At 41.7% G+C, this 7,922-nt stretch overlaps 1 long non-coding RNA gene across 1 annotated transcript; it reads left to right on the top strand.

Moving 5' to 3' along the window:
• The first annotated feature begins 501 nt into the window (after window positions 1-501).
• LOC109902374 (uncharacterized) lies at window positions 502-2,507 on the top strand. The gene is made up of 2 exons (XR_002256874.2): window positions 502-981; window positions 1,954-2,507. It is a non-coding gene; the product is annotated as an uncharacterized LOC109902374 (long non-coding RNA).
• The last annotated feature ends 5,415 nt before the right edge of the window (window positions 2,508-7,922 follow it).

The raw sequence follows: 7,922 nt of genomic DNA, 5'->3' as shown, positions 1-7,922 counted from the left end.
CCATACATATTTTACATTCACTGAGTGTACAAAACCTTAGGAACACGAACACCTTCCTAAGATTGAGCTGCACCCCCTTTTTGCCGTCAGAACAGCTTCAATTCATCGGGGCATGGACTCTACAAGGTGTCAAAAGCATTCCACAGGGATGCTGGCCCATCTTGACTCCAATACTTCCCACAGTTGTGTCAAGTTGGCTGGATGTCCTTTGGATGGTGGGCCATTCTTGATACGCACGGGAAACTGATGAGTGTGAAAAACCCAGCAGTGTTGCAGTTCTAGACACACTCAACCCGGTGCACCTGGCACCTACTACTATACCCCATTCAAAGGCACTTAAATCTTTACCCTCTGAATGGCACACATACACAATCCATGTCTCAAGGCTTACAAATCTGTCTTTAACCTGTCTCCTCCCCTCCATCTACACTGATTGAAATGGATTTAACAGGTGACGTTAATAAGGGATCATAGCTTTCACCTGGATTCACCTTCTCAGTCTATGTCATGGACAGAGCAGGTGTTCCTAATGTTTTTTTACACTCAGTCCATTTTACATACATGGTAGGCTACTTTTATACACAGTAGGCCTATTACAGAGAACATACATATATATTTTTGATATACACATTACTTTCCTTGCTGCAAACTTCCTGCAAGTTTGTGACAAAATGTTGCCAGAAGTTGTTTGCCACTAGTGGTGAATTTGCAGCAAACCTTTGGCAACAACAATATTTACGACTAGTGGCAAACAGTTCACCAGTTTGTTTCTGGAAAACAATTCTCTCGAGATTATATTTGAATCTGTGCAAACCTGTGGCAACAATATGTACTGCCACTAGTGGCTCCCAGTTTACCAGAGGTTGTTTCTGGTGGGCACATCATTTCAAAGACCAGTAACTTTTGACGACCAGTCAAGGAGATCTGAAAAAAAATCAGATGGAAATGGAAACCAAGAAATCTACCTACCAAAGTTGTCCGGTGAGTGTCTAACTTATTGATTTAATTTCCTAATAAACTTTAAATTCCCATAGCTAATTGATGCCCGGTTAGCAATGTCATGTTTTATGGGATAGACAGAAACACGTAGCTGCTATATCAGTTTCAACCTGTCAATGCCACTGACTGGCTACAGTAGTGAACGTTCGATATTTTTGCCCTATTATTGTGATAGCTAGCTAACTAATGATTTACTGGACATTTTAAACACTTAGGTGTCTTTTTATTACTGCTAGCATGTCAATATGCTAGCGTCACCTTCAGTAGTATTGTAATGAAACAGCAGGGAGCAGGTCTCGAACCCTCGACATTCGAGCCCGATGTCCGGCGTGCCATCGACTGTGCCGCAAAAGCATGCTCGTGCGGCAGGGTCGATTTCCCTGTTATAAACCCAGGGTCGTTACACTACTCCCTCCTTTCAAAGAGCGCGTCCTCGCGCCAGCTTGCGACTCTACGTCTTACAGAAACGCGCTCACCGGTCAAGCACACGCACTGTCGTCGATGCGAGGTCAGATCACTTCTGACACCAGTGTAATGAAACCGGCAAGGAGCAGGCCTCGAATCCTCGACCTTCATCAAGCCCGAGGTCCGGCGCGCTATCGACTGTGCCGCAAAAGCATGCTCGTGCGGCAGGGTCGATTTCCGCGCTTATAAACCCAGGGTCGTTACAGTATGTTAGTAAGCACAACAGGTAGCCCTACCCAGCATTAGGAAGATGATGCATTGACACCCTGGAAAGATAAGTATGCGGTGCACTCATTCAAACACTTTTTTTTGTGTGTGTGATAAATTGCTGTATTGTCTTCAAGCTGGATAAATTAAGCAAATGCATGTGTTATTCTCATAAATGTAGTCAATACTAAATTTATGCTTTGTAACAATAAGACCTTTCATTGCTTTAAACTACCTTAGTAACTAGCTCTTCTCGGTCATGTATTCTTTCTTTCTTTCTAGAAGCAATCAGTTATCAGACAAAGAGACAGATTGAGGCCTTCAATCAAACGGAGGACTGAGAAATATGCATGCACCAGGTCAAGACTTCTTGCATGCATGGCCTTGAGATGAAAGTTATCAATAATTTGTTTAGGAAAATAATATTGATTTCCATATAGGCATAACAAAATGTTTGTTGCTCTTCTTCCACCCAAGCCTTATTATACACCTGAGTCAGAAAGAAGTGACAACTAGTAGAAAAGTGGCTCTTGATAATGATGTCCCCAGTCCAGATTGGAGATCTGAGTTTTAATCCATTGTATTGAGGCTTGACTGGAGGAAATCATTTCTGTGGCTCTCTAGAAACACACATTTTGGAGGTAGGTGTAATAGGCGTAATATGTCCCAGTATGCTCGCTACATTGTTTGTTCATATAGCATTTATACAAGGCAGATTTTTTCCCTTTCTGAAAAATAGATATAATGCCAGTTTCAGTGAGAAGCGTAGCAACATCCCACTGGGCAAAAACTGGTTGTATCAACATTGTTTCCACGTCATTTCGACCCCCAAAAATCTATGTGATGACTTTGAATCAACGTGGAAAACTGATTGGATTTGCAAAAATTCATCAAGTAAGGGAATTTCACTTTTTATTTTTTTACCCAACTTTGAACCTAAATCCAATGACATGTTTTTTTTTTTTGGGGGGGGGGGGCGATTTCACATTGAATAAACATTTAGTTTACAACTCATGCAAATGTGAATCAAAACTAGATGTTGAACTGATGACTGTGCCCGGTGGGATGGAGCCTAACCCCATTTCTTATCCTACCCATTAGCTGCTGAGTCAAAAAAAAAACTCAGTGCATGCATTCAGCAAGCGTTCGACAGGATTTCTACAGGGCCGCCAGGTAGGCTAGCGGTTAAGCGCATTGGGCCAGTAACCAAAATGTCGCTGGTTCAAATCCCGAGCTGAGTAAATGAAATATGTGAGCAATGTGCTTAACCCTAATGGTTCCTGTAAATTGATCTGGATTAGCGCATCTGCTAAATGACAAAAATGTGAAGTAAAGTTCAGTCAAAGAGGCTATACTTCTTCCATTGGTTGAATGCTCATGGAAATTCTGAAGTTGCCCCTTGAGAACTCCTGGATATTTCTCTCATGTAAATGTTGTAGTTTTTGCTCTTTTCTTCATTAATACTGCATTATGTTTTTATTGTGAGATTAAGTTAAGAATGTTGTATTGGATTTTATGTGTTAAGACATTGAATACATTTTGTTTAGTTCTCTGTGAGAAGCAAGTACATTTAAAGTTATTTGTGATTTGGTTGATGTCGATAAAACATTTTGATGTTGTTTAATACACTAAATAACCAATTTGCATATTCATAATGATTTTGCCGCAAATTTGCAGTAGAATGTTCGCCACAAGTTTCTCAGAGTAGTTTGCCAGAAGATCACAAGTCGGCCCAAATGTGCGCAAGAGTTTGCCACAAAATTAATTTCCATGTGAAACTATAAGCTTGCTGCAAATAGGCCAAAATTTGCCACAACTCTTTACCAGAAGCCTGTTTTTTGGTAATGGCTAGTTCTCTGGACTTTTACTTTGATGAAGTAGGCTAGGCTAGGATAGAAAATAGGTATATGATCGGAGTCATTAAATGTCAGGGGAAATGAGATGATCACTTTTAAAGGGGAACTGCACCTGCTGATTTGGCCTCGTTTTTTTGGGGCTTGTTCCTCAAGAAATGTTGCAAATAGTGGACATTTCTGCTGTACTGTATTATCATCTTCACATTGACGATGTGTTGAGTGCCAGGTCTCTCTCCATTCAGAGACGTGAAAATCAGACCTGTCTGTCTCCATCACATCATCTTGCAAGTCTCCAAGTGCTGGCTCTGTTAGATGCATCCGTGAACATATACACACAGTCACTGTTCTATTGCCAATGGCAGTCGGGATAGGTGATATCTGACAAACATATATACACTATGTTGAAGTTTGAACAGGTCAGACTGTTCTCCCCATCGATGACTGTTGGTGAGCAGGCAAGAGGTGAGGTCTTTGCCATAGCAGCTTCTGGACCCTCATCAAAGATACTGGTCTGTGTTGAATGTTGAATCTTGTTGCATGTGACACACACATGCAGAGCACCAATTACATTAACAATCTCCTGTTCAGGGGCAGAACGACCGATTTGTACCTTGTCAGCTCGGGGGTTTGAACTTGCAACCTTCCGGTTACTAGTCCAACGCTCTAACCACTAGCCTACCCTGCCACACAAGATTATCAATGGTGGTTATGATTAGCCTGGTGAAACCAACCTGATCACTACATTCACCTTTCTATTTCACTTCAGATATCATAAAGTGTAATAGAATGGGGAACACAGCGATTAGGCTGGGTCCACCAGGCTAGGTTATACTCCGGACATTACAGTATATGCATATAATAAATGGAAGATAAACAACAAATTCATGTCAGTTTACATCAATTATGTTTCACAATTGGTTTATCAAATATATCAAAGTAATGAAGTGGGTTTCCTTCTGTATTTGTACAAATGGTGAACCTGTGAAAGCTGTTGACGCTGACAGGTGAAGGTTACTGGCCAGATACTTGCCGACATGTGGCTGACTGTTCAATTCATTGGAATGCTCACAGAGCAGGAATGTCTATGATGCTGATGAGGGCCCCGTTACTGGTCTCCTCTATGCTGCATGTTTGGCTGCAAACTGGAACAACTGTAGCAGGCAATCTTATGAGGTGTAGTCTTGGTAGATGTGTAGTCTTGGCTGGGGAATTAGCTACTAGTTTATCAAGCTGGGTATTTTTTTTTAATACAGCTTTTCACATTTCACATAGCACTAATTACCTGTCGTTGTTCATGAAGCCGTCCCTGCCATCAGAGCAGTAACTAGGGTCGCTATCAGAGGCCTCATGATGGTGTGTCCTTTTCATAGGAGTCGAGGGAGACCTAGCAACAATGGAGGTGTCAAGGATACTTGTGTCGCATGACACACTTTTAGTAGGAGGTCTTGCCTGACAAGCTGTGAGAATAGCAAGTGAATGGTGAATACAATTATTTTTGGAGGTCACTCAAACCATGTCCAGCAATCACATTGCTGGACATGTTATGATACCCGCCTTTGCTCCTTCGGGTAGTTACCGGCATCCATTCATGACCAGGGGATCAGTCTGGCACCCAACTGTGTACTTTGTCTAACAGAAAAACAGGGTCAACGGTTGTCATCATCACTCAGTTATGAAAATGGATAGAGAAATAATGTAATCTTGTTTGGAAGCTAATTCTATGCTTTACAGATGTAGACTGACTGGCACCAGATTGGATTAGATTCAGGCCGGTGACACCGTTGCACTATGCAACCAACTGTGACATGTTTTGCTATGATCCTGGGTTGGGTTGGGTTTGTTGCTGCTAGTTAGTACACTGTTGTCAGACATGAGTTAACAAATGCCACCAAAGCTGCATCCAATATTTATTTGAGCCCTAGAGATGGGATGCACCTTGGAGGCTAATGTGGCTGTTTCGTCTAAATTACACTAATTTATAGGGACATGGAAATATGATGACATCGCTAAAGTACGCTAATAATTAGTAGGAAACAACTCAAATTTACTTGGGAAAAATGTTTCACTACTGTTACTAGCAAAGTTTGTCAAAAATAGCTAGCAGTGCTAATGTTAGCTCGCCAAAATAGGGTGTTCTCCTCCATCTTAGTTAGGTGGCTAAAGTTATACTGCGTCTAAAGTCAATCTGGCGACATCACAATCATGACAAGGGTTTCCTACTAATTATTTGGCTTCTTTTGAAATGCTATTGTTTTTCCAAGCCAAATCCGAGTTGTATTGAGGTAGGCTAATGTTAGCCAGCTAGGTAGCTAGATAGCTAATTAGGTAGTTAGGTACATATGTAAGTAGATAGCTAACATCAGCTATGCTAGCGATGATAATGATTATCAAAATATACATAATCAGATAACCAGCAGTTTATGGTCTAGTTACCAGTATACTCACCAGTGGAGGCTACTGAGGGGAGTACGGCTCATAATAATGGTTGTAACGGCGCGAATGGCATCAAACCATGTTACAATTGGCACATTCATCCCCCCCACCTCTCCCCTGTAACTATTCCCCAGGTCATTGCTGTAAATGAGAATGTGTTCTCAGTCAACTAACCTGTTTGATGTATTTTATACCATTCCACTCCAGCCATTAGCACAAGCCCCTCCTCCCCAGTTAAGGTGCCACCAACCTCCTGTGATTCTCACCACCATTGGGGACCAACAAACTCCAACCATCTATTCTGCATGGTAGGGTACTCGGGTCCTTCGGTAGGGTATGCAAACCATAGTTGGCTGTGATCAATCCATACAGAGTTTGTCGGTCTCAAATGGCCATGATCCTTTGAACATGATGAAACAACGGTGCCCCAATTCAATGAAGGGAAGAGAAGTGGGTGGAGGGGCAATTTGCACGTGGAGCTTGGCAAAAGAGGACATGAATTGTTGACATAATTGTAATCCAAACCCAACTTTAATTTACTTGTTGTGACGCACTCAGGTTACAAACTCAGTTTTAGATGAGATTAGACTTTTCCTATTTACACTTTGTAGTCAATTTTGACACTAGAATATAGTTTTACCCATATCGATGCCATATAGGGCATTTTCAAAGGGATAGGTTGGTTTTTAGGGACAGTTGCTCTTTAATAGTGGAATAAATTGTGATTATTACATTAAATTGAGGAGATCTTTACATTTTTCAGTTAAGTGCCTGCATCTGCTGTCCTTTCAAATCCAAATGTTTCAGTTGGGCTCCTGCTAGAACCCCCAACAACAAAGGAGGTTCCTCAATGAACGCCACCTCCCATTGGGGAAGAACTTTGAGGATCTTCGAAGAACCCTTGTTGAACCCCTCATTTTTAGAGTGTACCCTGACGCTGGCCTCAACAACATGCCTAGAATACCTTTCGGATGAGACAAGTGGTCAAAGAGAAAATTCAGAGGACCATTGCAAGCATGTCTAGTCAGTCTGGGGTGTACATCATGCCTTATCCAGTTTATTTTTTGCATCAAGGCTTGTTTATTGGTTTAACATCCGGCTTACTAAAACGGAAAAACTCCATGAAGTCTCGAGCACTGGGTCGCTATTCTGCCGTGGGCTGGCAGGTGTGTTCATCGGGTGACCTCGTGAAACCCCAGACCTCAAACTTGTATAAATATAATAGCACATTGCAGGAAGACGCGGGGATCCGAGGGGAGTGGAGCGAAACGTGTACATTACATTGAACAATACATTTTCCCTGACATAATAGGAAATGTTCGAGGCTACTTACCTGTGTATATGCAGAATGATAGACAGATCTAATTTTATTTTAAGAATAGGCCTATTGGTAAGGCTTTCGGTTCTGATATGTTTAATGTCTAAAAATACAGTGGGGCAAAAAAGTACAGTATTTAGTCAGCCACCAATTGTGCAAGTTCTCCCACTTAAAAAGAGAGAGGCCTGTAATTTTCATCATAGGTACACTTCAACTATGACAGACCAAAATGAGAAACAAAATCCAGAAAATCACATTGTAGGATTTGTAATGAATTTATTTGCAAATTATGGTGGAAAATAAGTATTTGGTCAATAACCAAAGTTTCTCTACTTTGTTATATACCCTTTGTTGGCAATGACAGAGGTCAAACGTTTTCTGTAAGTCTTCACAAGGTTTTCACACACTGTTGCTGGTATTTTGGCCCATTCCTCCATGCAGATCTCCTCTAGAGCAGTGATGTTTTGGGGCTGTTGATGGGCAACACGGACATTCAACTCCCTCCAAAGATTGTATATGGGGTTGAGATCTGGAGACTGGCTAGGCCACTCCAGGACCTTGGAATGCTTCTTACGAAGCCACTCCTTCGTTGCCCGGGCGGTGTGTTTGGGATCATTGTCATGCTGAAAGACCCAGCCACGTTT

This window comes from Oncorhynchus kisutch, linkage group LG2 (genome assembly GCF_002021735.2).
Source record: "Oncorhynchus kisutch isolate 150728-3 linkage group LG2, Okis_V2, whole genome shotgun sequence".
Taxonomy (NCBI): Eukaryota; Metazoa; Chordata; class Actinopteri; order Salmoniformes; family Salmonidae; genus Oncorhynchus; species Oncorhynchus kisutch.
Note: the sequence above shows the minus strand (reverse complement) of the source record. Positions and strands in the feature narration are given on the sequence as shown.